The sequence below is a fragment of the Dipodomys spectabilis genome, unplaced genomic scaffold (genome assembly GCF_019054845.1).
Source record: "Dipodomys spectabilis isolate Male_0828 unplaced genomic scaffold, ASM1905484v1 ptg000609l, whole genome shotgun sequence".
Classification (NCBI taxonomy): domain Eukaryota; kingdom Metazoa; phylum Chordata; class Mammalia; order Rodentia; family Heteromyidae; genus Dipodomys; species Dipodomys spectabilis.
In genome coordinates, this window is record NW_024871286.1 from 609318 (window position 1) to 623117 (window position 13800).

The following is a 13800-nucleotide window of genomic DNA, read 5'->3' on the forward strand; positions in this document are numbered from 1 at the left end:
CATTCTTGTGCAGCGCGCCCATCCCCGCTGCCGGTCCTGCCATGAGCTCACCTCCTGTTTTCCTTGGCGCCCGGCGCACCTAAGGGTTTGCTCTGGGCGCTGGCACCGGAATTCTCAGAAAAACCGCGATTCCACTGCCCTGGTGTGGAAGCCAGGGCCCGCCGCGGGCCAGGCACAGGGCCGGGCACAGGGCCGGCCCGGACTCACGCAGCTGCGGCGGGGCCGCGGCGAGGTGAGCTGCGAAGGACCTCCGGGGCCGGGCTGGGGGTCCCGTCCCCGCACACAGCAGACACGGAGATCCTTCCTGCCTCCTGGATCACCCCCATCCTGAAGCCCCCTCTAGAGGCTGCTTCTCCTTAGAGAGGACTGGGGTCTTCCCGGCCTTTGCGTCCTCTGTTCCCTCTGTTCCCCAACCCATCCTTGGACAACCAGATTCCCATGCCACCCCAGCCTGGGGTCTCCCAGGAGCCTAGGAGGAGGCAGAAACGACAGGATAAACAGAGACGACACCCAGGCCCATTAACATGAGGTCATTAGTGCTTGCAGTTAAGTACGTACTAGGCAACAGCAATTGGTCCGTGGCTATTAATAACAGCCTCCCTGACCCCACCGCCTTCCCCGCAGCAGGGAGACAGACACGGAGGCCGAGCCGCCTGCCTGGTCCAGGTGATTTATTTTGTGGTTGCTGTGTGGGTCAAGGGTCTTGAACTCTGGGCCTGGGCGCTGTCCCTGAGCTGCTTTTGCCCAAGGTGCTCACTCTACCACTTGAGCCACAGCGCCACTGCCGGTTTTCTGGTTGTTCATTGGAGATAAGTCTCACGGACTGTCCTGCCCAGGGTTGGCTTTGAACCGTGATCTGGCTGGTCAGCACCTGCCCCAACATCAGCCTGGGGCATAGCCCCAAGTGCCGCCCTAGCTCACACAGCCACCAGCTCCTGGCACGCACGCATGCATGCAGCCCGGCCTCCCACCCTTCCCACAGCCCAGCAATGCTGGCCTGCACCCGCCAGGCCCCTTCCCGCCACGCCAGGCCCCTTCCCAACACTCCAGGCCCAGTGGTTCCGGGAGCCTGGCCAGGCTGGGCACGGGGGCCGAAGCCTGCTTCATGGGGCCCTGGGGGCCTTCCTGGCAGACGCCGGCTCTGCCGGGAGACGCGTGGGTGCCCTGGCTGCCTGAGCGAAAAGGGAAAGTGTGCTGGAAAGCAGCAGGAGCTGGGTAGACGGCCTCGGTGGGGTGTGGGGACTTCCTTCCCCCTCCACCCGTCCCCTCCCTGAGCTGGAGGGGCTGGCCTCCACGCTCAGGCAGCCTCTGCCCCAGGGCACCGGGACAGGCGGGGTGACCCACCTTTTCCCCCACCTTTTTCATTTTTGGTGTCGGTCCCGGGGCTCGAACTGCAAGGCCTGAGCTCTGTCCCTGAGCTTTCTCACACAAGGGAAGCCACAGCTCCACTTTCCATTTTCCCAGGGGCTCATTGGAGAGGAGAGATTCACGGACTTTCCTGCCCGGGCTGGCTTCGAACCCAAGTCCTCAGCTCTCAGCCTCCTGAGCAGCTGGGATGAGAGGCGGGACCGCCGGCGTCGGGCAGCCTGCCTCTTTTTATTGCATTTATTTTACTCAGGGTCCCGTGCAGCCCAGGCTGGCCTGGAACTCGCCATCCTCCCGGCCTCCTCCTCCTGGGCGCCGGCTCAAGGCTCTGGCCACTGTGCCATTTTCTAGAAAGACTTAACGTCTGGAAGCTCCAGAGTCTGGCAAGGAGCGTCCCAGAAGGGGCCCCTGTTCAGGCCTCGGGGCAAAGGTGGAGGATGGGGCGCTGGGCCGGGCTGTTGGGAGGCTGAGGGCCTGGCCCCACCACAGGATGGGCCCCACCCCAGCTTCTGGGGCTCCAGATGGGGGCCGTGGACACGGGGGCTCTCACCAGGGCGCCTGGGCCTCAGCCCCCCCCCCCCCCCGCCCCTGCACAGGGCCTCCTTGTTCAGGCGAGGTGGTATGTTTACCCACCGGGCAGAAGACCAGCGAGGAGACCGCACAGGGCTGCAGTCAGGTGTCGTAAAAAAGTGAAATGCACAGACTCACACCTCTAATCCTGGCTGCTCAGGAGGCTGAGATCTGACGCCAGCCCAAGGCAGGAAAGGCCTTGAGACTTCTGTTGTTGTTGTTGTTGGTCGTGGGACTTGAACTCTAGGCCTGGCGCTGTCCCTCAGCTCTTCAGCTCAAGGCTAGCGCTCTACCACTTGAGCCACAGCGCCACTTCTGGGTTTTCTGGTGGTTTATTGGAGATCAGAGTCTCACGGACTTTCCTGCCCGGGCTGGCTTTGAACTGTGATCCTCAGATCTCAGCCTTCTGAGTAGCTAGGATGACAGGTGTGAGCCACCAGCGCCCAGCTAAGGACCTGACATTCTTTATCACCAATTAACAGCAAAAAGACAGAAGTAGAGCTGTGGTTCAAATGGTAGAGTTCCAGCCTTGAGTGGAAAACCTCCAAGGATAACAGCCAGACCCTGAGTTCAAGCCCTAGGATCAGCATGCAGACACCTACCCACAAAGGCACACACAGACACACGCACACCCACCCATGCACACGCACGCGTGTGCACACACAGCCACACACACACACACACACACACAGCCACACAACAAGCAAAAAATCTCAGGGCTGGTTCTCATTGGCCTGGCTTCTGTCCCGCCTCCATCTCTGAACCAATCACTGTGGTCTGTCAATGGCAGGTGCTGATTGGCCACTTCAGTGGGCAGTTGGCCTATAGCCTGCAGAAGATGGAGCCTAGGAAGCTGCCGGGGGTGGAGCTAGCCACTGGTGCCCCAGGAGAGCAGAGACCCCCATGGGGGGGCTCCAGTGGGCTGCTGGGCCCAGGGCCACGGTCTGGGCCCCCGACCCGGGACTGCCAGAGAGGGCGCCGGCTGGCCGGGACATCCATGCATCACGCCTCTTAACCCGCCACCAGCAGCCTGCTCTTTCCAAGCTGCCAGCGGAGTGTGGGAGTGTGGGCGGAGCTGCCAGGAACTGTCACCGCACCAGCCCTGTGCCAGGCCTTCATTCTACTGCTCAGCCCCAGCCGGGGAGGGAGCGTGGACCTGAAGTCCAGAGGACCCAGGACACTAGCGAGCTGTCACACAGGAAATGAGACCCACACCACCTCTGTCTCCATTTCTGCCGGAAGGGTCTTGGTAAACACATGAAACCCAAACAGTCTACCATCTTTGGCAGAGCTTAGTGGTGTATGCCTGTAATCCTGGCAATCCCGGAGGAGGCAGGGGAAGGGCCGCAGCCTGTGAAGTCCTGTTTTCGAGACTCTTATCTCAAAACACTCAGAACGGCTGGGCAGGTGGCTCAGTGGTAGAGTGCTTGTCTGGCACACATGAAGCCCTGAGTTTGAGTCCTCAGTACCACATAAACAGAGGCTGGAAGGAGAGCTGTGGCTCAAGTGGTAGAGCGCTAGCCCTGAGTAAAAGAAGCTCAGGGACAGGCCCTGAGTTCAAGCCCAGGAGGATGGGGAGTTCCGGGCCAGCTTGGGCTGCACATGAGACCCGGTCTAAAAATGAATGCAACAATGAAAAAGAGGCCTGGTGGCAGTGGCTCACGCCTGTCATCCCAGCTACACAGGAGGCTGAGATCTGAGCATCACAGTTCAAAAAGGCTGGACAGGAAAGTCTGAGACTCTTACCTCCAATGAACCACCAGAAAACCAGAAGTGGCGCTGTGGCTCAGGTGGTAGAGAGCTTGCCTTGAGCTGAAGAGCTGAGGGACAGCGCCCAGGCCCTGAGTTCAAGACCCATGACCCACCAAAAACAAAAAAATCTCAGACTTTCCTGCCCGGGCTGGCTTTGAACTGAGATCCTCAGATTTCAGCCTCCTGAGTAGCTAGGATGACAGGCGTGAGCCAGTCACCCTGCTCTTCATTTTAAAACACAATTTCTCCCCCTGGATTGGAAGAGCGATGGCTGATGCCAAACTGGGGTTGGGCAGGGACTGGGGGGGTCCCTGGGATCCACAGTGTGCGCCCGGAGCCCCAGAGTGGCAGGAGGGGCCATGTGTGGCCACACACCAGGTCTCCCCACTGTGTTCCGGAACAAGCCTCTGGATTGCACGAGGAAACTGAGTCAGCGGTCTGATGGCCCAGCCTCTCGCTGCTGACCCCAGGTCCTGCCCCCGCACACCCCCTCTCCACCAGAACCGCACCCACGGCCTGTTTTCTCCTGGTCCTGGCGCAGAGGCCTTGGGGCCACGCCTCCGCCCAGCTGCGGCTGTTTTGTTAACCTTTCTGCTTCAGGCAGAGGCTCAAAACCAGGCCTTCCCTCCAGGCGGAGGCCTTGTGAAGGGCCCTGTGGTGGATGGCCGGCGGGGTGTCCCAGCCACAGGGCGGCTGCGCCTCGGGATTGCTGGCCCTGGCCATGGCTGCCCGCTGGGGCAGGCAACCCGCTTGGAGTGGCCGACGCCCCTTTCGGTGGACCCAGGCTGGGTGTGGACATGGCCAGAGCTGCTGATGGCTGCTGCCTGTCAACCTCCCCCCATCAGATCATCAGAGACTGTGTGTGTGCATGTGGGTGTGCATACGTCTGCACATGTGCTGGTGCTCAGGTTTGAACTCACGGCCTCTGTGGTGTCCCTGAACTTTGTTGTTCAATGCTGGTGCTCTACTGCTTGAGCCACAGCTCCACTTCCAGCCTTTTAGGTGGCTAATTGGAGACAAGATTCTCATAGCCTTTCCTGCCTGGGCTGGTTTTGAACCTGGATCCTCAGATCTCAGCGTCCTGAGCGGCTGGGATGACGGGCGGGGCCTCGGCGCCTGGCTGAGACACCCCTTGCTTATGCTGCCGGGTCAGGCCTGTAGCGGATCTTCGCGCCTGACGCCCTGCTACCCCTAGTGGGGTCGATGTCTTCCCAAAGGGACAGGCTTTTCAAACCCAGTGAGAAACCGGGGCCCCTCCTCCAGTTCCCGAGCCAGGAAATGACCGGATGGCTGCAGTCGCAGTGGCCGGTGCTGGGCAGCCTTGCAGGTCCTGAGGAGGGGCGTCCACAGTGGCTGAGACACCCTGGCACGCATGGCTCAGGGCACGCAGGGGCCAGGAGGACGAGGTGGCATTTCTGGATGCAGTCTAGACTCCATTCCGGGGTTACGGGGAGCCAGGAAAGACTCCCTCAGAGCTGCTCCCCCGTCCAGTCCCCAGAGGCCCAGGCCTGTGGTAGGCCCAGCCCGGCCGGCCGTGCAGGGGCACCCTGAGGCCTCTGCCCCCCCCAGCCTGGCTCCTGGAGCCAGTGGGTGTCCCAGCCCTGGAATTTTCCTCCCTGCTAGCCAGCGCCTCCGGGAAGCTATTAAAGGAAAATATCTCCGTCCTGAATGGCCGTTTTCTGGCTGTCGGGGTGCAGGGCAGACCGCAGGGTGGAAAGGCCGGGTCACCGTGGGCTGCTTCTCCCAAACGGCTCCACCCGGTCCACGGCCTGCGCCCCAGGCCCCGCTCTGCGCCCCCTGCCCTCCTCCTAGGCCTGCTTCCACCAGGATTTCCAGCAGCAGCCTCCCTGGGCCCGACAGGGGCGAGGCAGCGGAGAAGGGGGGCCGCGATGGGCGCCACTCCCAACCACGCTTCCAGGGTAGTTGGGATAACAGGCGTAAGCCAGCTCATCCCGCTTTCTTGTTGGCTGAGGTAAGCGCGCTTAGGCTTTCTTCCTGGGGGCCTTGAGCCGGGGCCTGGCCTCCAGACATGGGCCTCCACATGGCTGGGCTGACAGATGTGGGTGATTCAGAGGCCCAGGCAGCTTTGGCCTAGCTTGTCTGACTGTCCGCTCTTCTGGTGCCTCCCTGCTGCTCCCAGAGTGCTCTCTGGGGAGCCTGGCTGGATTTCCAGTCATTTTTGGTGTCTGCTTTTAGTTGTTCCTGCCAGAGCATTTTGCACTGTGGTCTGGTGATCGCACAAGCCAGGCTGCAGGAGCCAAGGATCCTTGCTCTGGACATGTCCGTTTTGGACAGCGGCTAGTCCCATGAGCCGTGTCCCCCATCGTTGGTCACCTCGCCACACAGGACACTGGTTCTGGTCCGCCTGGTTTTGCTTTCTGCCCATCTCCTGTTAGAACATCAGCTTCCCACCTGGTGGGGGACAGGGGGTATGCACAGAGGGGACACAGGGTGACCCTCCTCCCCCCAGCCTGCAGCTCCTAGAACAACCACAGACAGACAAACGGATGGACAGCCAGCCCGGCACCCTTCAGGGCCCCTCAAAGGCCGCCTTGTTGCCCGGTGAAAAGCTGGTCCAGGAGGCTGAGCCCCAGCCCCCCTCCCCTCCCCGGCCTCCTGGGTATCCCCAAAAAAGCAACCTGTGGTTTTGCAGCCGAGGTGTCTGCCGCCGCCGGCGACGCCCTGTTTGAGGCTGGCAAGGCCCGCGGTCATGTTCACGATCAAAGGCAGCAAGGAGGCTGGCACACCCAGCCCTGCTTTCCCGGCCCCACACAGGGACAGCCCACACCTGAGGGCACCAACAAAGGGGGTTTCAAGGCCACCCAGCCGGCAGACCCTAAATGACCCCCCAAGGCTGGGGCTTCCTGGCATGGTCTGCCCAGACCCACCAGGTACCAGGGGAAAAGTGTCATTTCTTGGGTCACAGGCAGCTGTGGACCCTGGTGTGGGGGAGTGACCTAGGAGAGGGGAAGGGATCCCGGGTCCTCTTCTTTTTTTTTTTTGTCGGTCGTGGGGATTGAACTCTGGGCCTGGGCACTGTCCCTCAGCTCTTCAGCTCAAGGCAAGCGCTCTACCACTTGAGCTACAGTGCCATTTCTGGTTTTCTGGTAGTTTATTGGAGATAGGAGTCTCACGGTCTCTCCTGCCTGGGCTGGCTTTGAACCGCGATCCTCAGATCTCAGCCTTCTGAGTAGCTAGGATTACAGGCGTGAGCCACCAGCACCCAGCCCGGGTCCTCTTCTTGGACAGACCCCCCACCACAGCCCAGAAGGATAGAAGGGAGCCAGCCTCCGACACAGGCCTGCCCAGCACCAATGATTCAGAGGCCCGGGCAGCTGTGACCTAGATTGTCCGGCTGTCCGCTCTTCTGGTTCCCCCCTGCCGCTCCCAGAATGCTCTCTGTGGAGGAATCCAGAGCGTCATGGCACCTGTCCCTTGCCCTCAGCCCCCTCCTGGAGTGCCCTATGGCTACCACCAGCTCCTGAACACATCCCACCAGCACGTGAAAGGCAGCCTCATTAGCATAGGAATGACCACCTCATTAGCATCCAGCTACAAAGCTAATTAGCATGGGAGATGTCAGGCTATTAGCATAGGAGGCAGCTCATTTGCATAGGCGTCCTCTCATTAGCATAGACGATATCAGCTCTTCAGCCTGGAGACATCAGCTCATCAGTAGGACACACCATTACCACGCCCCCCATCACTTCCCCCAGCAGAGGCCATGCCCCTGATGACATCACTACTCACAAAAGGCACCACCCCTTGAAGGTCCCTCGCTTCCCTAGAGCACCACCTTGGGGGCCAAGCCTGCAACTGATGGGATTTGAGGGACGGTGGTCCAAGCGCCAGCCAAGGCCACGCGTGTTTCCTGTGGAGGGCTCTCAGCCCAGGGCCAGGCCGTGGCCAGCACACGCAGGCTGCTGCATGCTAGTGTCACACTTTCTCATTGCTGACAAGTGTGCGGTGGTGTGTGCCTCCCTCTGTTGGCAGACCCGCTGTTACTTCCAATAAAGCCAGAGCTAGCCGGGCACCGGTGGCTCAGGCCTGTAATCCCAGCTACTCAGGAGGCTGAGGATGGTGGTTCAAAGCCAGCTGGGGCAGGCAGGACTGAGACTCATCTCCAGTTAATCAGCAAGATGCTGGTCTGGACGTGTGGCTCAAGCGATAAAGCACCAGTTGTGAGTGGAAAAAGCCGAGTAAGAACGAAAGCACATTGGGGCTGGGAAGGTGGCTCAGTGGTAGCGTGCTTGCCTAGCGTGCACAAGGCCCCAGTACCACATGCACAGAAAAAGCCAGAAATGGTGCTGTGGTTCAAGTGGTAGAGCGCTCGACTTGAGTGAAAGCATCTCAGAGACAGTGCCAGGCCGAGTTCAAGCCCAGGACTGACAGAAAAAAGGACAAAGCACAGATTCAAGACCTAGTCCCAGCACACACACATGCACACATGTGTGCGCACGCATGTACACACACACACACACACACACTACCTGCTGCCGCTCCAGCCTGCCTGGGGAGGAGATCCTGATCCTTTCCTCTGTGGTCTGAGGGCTTACAGTAGGGACAGTGCCCCAGTCCTGCCTCTCCCCCACTCTTCCTCCTGAGGTGAGGAAGCAGCCACGCGGTGTCAGCAAGGCACCCCAAACTGTGCAGCCACGCCCACCTCCCCCTGGTACACGCTGAGTCTGAGTTACAGGGACGGATGGCTGGGCCACGGCCCTCCTACACCCCACGCCTTGGTTTTCCCTCCTGGAAGGGGGGCCGTCCTCCCCAGCCCAGGGCTCGTCCACAGCCCAAGCACTAGGGAGAGTCCAGGCAGCCCCGGGCCATCAAGGACCAGGGCTGGGCAGGAGTCCACGCGCACTGTCGGCCTCTATCCACCAGAGGCCAGCAGAGAGCCGCTCGCTGCCACAGCTACCAACGCGGGCGGCCCCGACCTCTGACAGCCAGTCGCCAGCCAGGCTCCCGGGACACAGGAAGCACATTTGTATTTATCATTTGCATTTGTTGGTAACGGGCTTTTTTAAACCTTGCCCCACAGGTTTATTGCTTCATCACAACCATCTTCCTTCCTGCCCCTGTACTAGCCTCCAAGAGCTTGTGCACAGTCCCTGCTCAGGGCTACAACGCTGAGGCCACAGGTGGCTGACTGGGGACTCCACATCCCTGAGCAAACAAACCTCCCCGCTGTACCCCGCAGTTCCGGAAGGAAGGTGACCCAGCCGCTCCTGGCAGGCTCCAGGCCTGAGTTCCATCCCCAGCACCCCGAACACAAACACCGCAGAGCCGGGTGCCGGTGCGGCACTCCTGAAATGCCCGCTACTCAGGAGGCTGAGAACTGAAGGTTGAGATTCGAAGCCACCCGGGCAGGAACGTCTGTGAGACTCTTTTCTCCAACGAGGCACCAACAAGTAGGAAGTTAGAGCTGGGGCTCAAGTAGAAGAGAGATATCCCTGAGTGAAAAAGCTCAGAGACGGCGCGCCCAGGCCCTGAGTTCAAGCCCCTGGTTGGGCACAAGAAAAATAAATAATGTGGAGGGCCTTTGGGAGGTTCCAGGACTTGATGCTCGGGGAGCGGATGGGGCGTGGAGAGGCAACCCCGCGGTGTGTGGAAGGACACGCAGTAGGGATCTGTGTCCATCCTGGGTGCCATTCATCGTGTGAAGGTGTGGTAGAGGGCGAAGGGCCTGGGAAGGCCACTCAGGACACAGCCTGTGACAATGCCAGGATTTTCCTTGGTTTCTGCCAGCCCTGGGTCTTGAACTCAGGAACGTCCCGGGCACTGTCCCTGAGATTTTTCACTCAAGGCTAGTAGTCTGTCTTATGCTGCAACTCCACCTCTGGCGTTTTGGTTACTTGGAGAGGTAAAGAGTTTCATTAGACGTGGTGCTGTGTGCGGCTGGGAAGGTGGCTCAGTGGTAGAGCGCTTGCCTTGCATGCATGAGGCTCTGGGTTCGATTCCTCAGCACCACATAAGCAGAACAAGCCAGAAGTGGCATTATGGCTGTAGTGGTAGAGCGCTAGCCTTGAGCTGAAGAGCCGAGAGATGGTGCCCAGGCCCAGAGTTCAGGCCCCACGACCGGACCCAAAAAAAAGAAGTAGTGCTGTGGGGGCCAGGTGCCGGTGGCTCACGTCCTAGCGACTCAGGAGGCTGACATCTGAGGCTCACAGTTCAAAGCCAGCCCAGGCAGGAAACTCCATGCAACTCTTATCTCCAATAAACCACCAGAAAACTGGAAGTGGCGCTGTGGCTCAAGTGGTAGAGTGCTCACCCTTGAGCTGAAGAGCTGAGGGACAGCGCCCAGGCCCAGAGTTCAAGCCCCATGACAAAAAAAAAAAAAAAGAAGTGGTGTTGTGGCTCAAGTGGTACAGCGCTAGCCTTAAGCCCAAAGAGGCTCAGGGCCAGTGTGCAAGCCATGAGTTCAAGCCCCACAACCCAAAAAAATCAATATGGCTGGGAACATGGCTCAGGGGTAGAGTGCTTGCCAAGCATGCATGGACCCCTGGGTCAATCTCTCAGCACCACACACACAGCAAGAGCCAGAAGGGGTGCTGTGGCCCAGGTGGTAGAGTGCTAGCCTTGAGCAGAAAGGAGCTCAGTTCAGTGCCCAGGCCCTGAGTGCAAGCCCAGGACTGATTGAAAAAAAAAAAAAAAGAAAACTCTCATGGACTTTCCTGCTGGGCTAGCTTCCAACTGTGGTTCTCAGTTCTGAGATTCCCGAGGAGTTAGGACGACAGGCATGAGCCAACTGGTGCCGGGCATTGGTGGATTTCTTTTTTTTTTTTTTCTGTCGTGGGGCTGAACTCTGGGCCTGTGCTGTCCCTCAGCTCTTCAGCTCAAAGAGAGCACTCTACCACTTGAGGCACAGCGCCATTTCTGGCTTTTTCTGCTTATGTGGGGCTGAGGGATTGAACCCAGGGCCTCATGCATGCGAGGCAAGCGCTCTACCACGGAGCCACCTTCCCAGCCCCCATTGATGGATTTTGAACTAACTTCTGAATATGGGATAGGGTAGGGGCCTGGATTTGCGCGCACGTGTGTGTGTGTGTGTGTGTGTGTGTGTGTGTGTATATGTGTACATGGGTGTGTGTGGCACCGTGGAGTTAAACCCCACCCCTCCCCCATGCTAGGCACTACTTCTTGGGCAAGTTGGTCTCCAGCCACTCACAACTTCACCTGATTGCATGAGGCCTACTTTGAGGGTCTCAGTTCAAAGCCAGCCCAGGAAGAAACATCTGAGACGCTCCATCTGTAATTAATCAGAGGAGGGCTGGGCTGGACATCTGGCTGAAGGGGTAGAGTGCCCGTCATGAGCACGAAAGCTCAGGGAGCTTTTTGGTACTTGAAAAAGAAGGGCTGCCGGGGCTGGGAGGGTGGCTCAGTGGTAGAGCGCTTGCCTTGCATGCCTGAGGCCCTGGGTTCGATTCCTCAGCACCACATAAGCTAAAAGAAAAAAGCCGGAAGTGGCACTATGGCTCAAGTGTTAGAGCCTTGAGCTGAAGAGCTGAGGGACAGCACCCAGGCCCAGAGTTCAAGCCCCACGACCGGACCAAAAAAAAAAAGGATCATTTAAAAAAAAAAAAAAAGAAAAGAAAAGAAAAAGAAGGGCTGGGAAGTGGCTTGGTGGTGGAGTGTTTGCTCTGCATGCACGAGGCCCTGGGTTCGATTCCTAAACACCACATAAGCAGGAAAAACTAGAAGTGGCGCTGTGGCTCAAGTGGTAAAGTGCTCGCCTTAAGCTGAAGAGCTAAGGGACAGCACCCAGGCTGAGTTCAGGCTCCATGACTGGTGAAAAAAAAAAAAGAAAAAGAAGAAGGAAAACTGGGTGCTGGTAGCTCACGCCTGTAATCCTAGCTACTCAGGAGGCTGAGATCTAAGGATCACGGTTCAAAGCCAGCAGGAGCAGGAAAGGCCTTACCACTCTGATCTCCAATAAACCACTCAGAAAATCGGAAGTGGCGCTGTGGCTCAAGTGGTAGAGCGTTTGCCTTGAGGTGAAGAGCTGAGGGACAGCGCCCACGCCCAGAGTTCAAGCCCCATGACTGACAAAAACAAAACAAAACAAAACAAAAAAACTCCTCAGGCCAACTACTCACACCTGTAATCCCTCAGGAGGCTGAGATCTGAGGATCACGGTTCAAAGCCAGCCCGGGCAGGAAAGTTTGTGAGACTCTAATCTTCAACGAACCACCAACAAAGCCAGAAGTGGAGCTGTGGCTCACTGGTAAAGTGCCAGCCTTGATGGAGAAAGGTAGAGCTCAAGCCCTTGGGCCGGCACCGAGGGGAACTCTGCCCTGCACAAGTTTCTTGCACACATATAGCGCCCCCTACCCCCGGGAGGTCTCAGTGGCAAAGCTCCGCTGGGGCTCCCCGCCCCCTACACCTTTGACTCCAGTCCTTTGCGGGCAGCCAAGCCTGCTCTGTCATTCCCTTCGTGTGCATTTTGTTCAGTCAACTGACACTGCTCCCAGCTCTGCCTTGGTCCCAGCTTTCGTGCTCCCATTCCTGCCCTGCTGCCTGAGCCCCCACTTTGCCGGGACACCCCCACGTCGCACTGGAGAATCAGTCTGTGGTATAACAAGCAGAATGAGGTTCTGGGTCTAATTTTCAGCAACCTCAGCTCTTGCATCCTTTAAAAAAAAAAAAAAAAGAGTTAAGTTTCTTTTTTGGATCCAACGAGAAATGGTCATGTAATTTAAAAGGCATGGAGCCAAGGATGGGAAACTCTGACTTCCTCCCCCTCCTCCCAGACTGGCCCCAGCACACTCAAAGCAAGCAGGTAATCTTATCAAATCTTTATCTGGACAAAAAGTTTTGAAGGTGGGCTGGGAAGGTGGCTCAGTGCTAGAGCGCTTGCCTCGCATGCATGAGGCCCTGGGTTCGATTCCTCAGCACCACATAAGCAGAAAAAGCCAGAAGTGGCACTATGGCTCAAGTGGTAGAGTACCCGCCTTGAGCTGAAGAGCTGAGGGACAGCGCCCAGGCCCAGAGTTCAAGACCCACAACTGATACACACAACACACACACACACACATACACACACACACACACACACACACACGTTTTTGTTTTGTTTTTGGGTCCAGTTGTGGGGCCTGAACTCTAGGCCTGGGCGCTATCCCTCAGCTCTTCAGCTCAAGGCTAGCGCTTTACTACTTGAGCCACAGCGCCACTTCTGGCTGTTTTTCTTTTTGCTTATGTGGTGCTGAGGAATTGAACCCAGGGCTTCATGCATGCAAGGCAAGCGCTCTACCACTGAGCCACCTTCCCAGCCCCACGCACAAAAGTTTTGAAGTAAACTGGGCGCCGGTGGCTCACGCCGCCTGTCATCCTAGCTACTCAGGAGGCTGAGATCTGAGGATTGCAGTTCAAAGCCAGCCTGGATTCAAAAAGATGGGAGTGAAGCTGTGGTTCAAGTAGTAGAGCTCTAGCCTTGAGTGATACAGCTAAGCCACAGTGCTGGGGCCTGGAGTGTCAGCTGAAGGGCGAGGCCGCACGTGCATGCGTGTGTACGTGCGTGTGTGTGCATGTGTGCCTGTGTGTGTGTGCATGTGTGTGCGCACACACAGTCTGAAATGTATACACGGCCACCCGGAACCGTGGCAGCTCTTAGAGGAGTTTCCAGGTCTCGGCTGTCGCCCTCTGCCGTGGGCTAGCACGGCGTTCTTCACTACTAGGGGGTCAATCAGTGCCGTCTCTTGATCCTCCTTGAGGGGAGGGATTGAACCCCTAGCTCCCGCCGCCGGCCTTGGCAAGTGCTCTACCGCGCGGGGCACAGCCCCTCACCCCCAGCCCTTCTGCTTCTGTTATTATTCACTCAGGGTTTCCTGCTCCTTCCAGGGTCAGACTGGACCTCCACCTCCCCGCCTCCACCTCCCAGCCCGGCCCCCCCCTCCACCTCCCAGCACCTCCCCGCCTCCACCTCCCAGCACCTCCCCGCCTCCACCTCCCAGCCCGCCCGCCCCCCCCTCCACCTCCCACCACCTCCCCGCCTCCACCTCCCAGCACCTCCCCGCCTCCACCTCCCAGCCCGCCCGCCTCCACCTCCCAGCACCTCCCCGCCTCCACCTCCCAGCACCTCCCCGCCTCCACCTCCCAGGCTGCCCCCCTCCC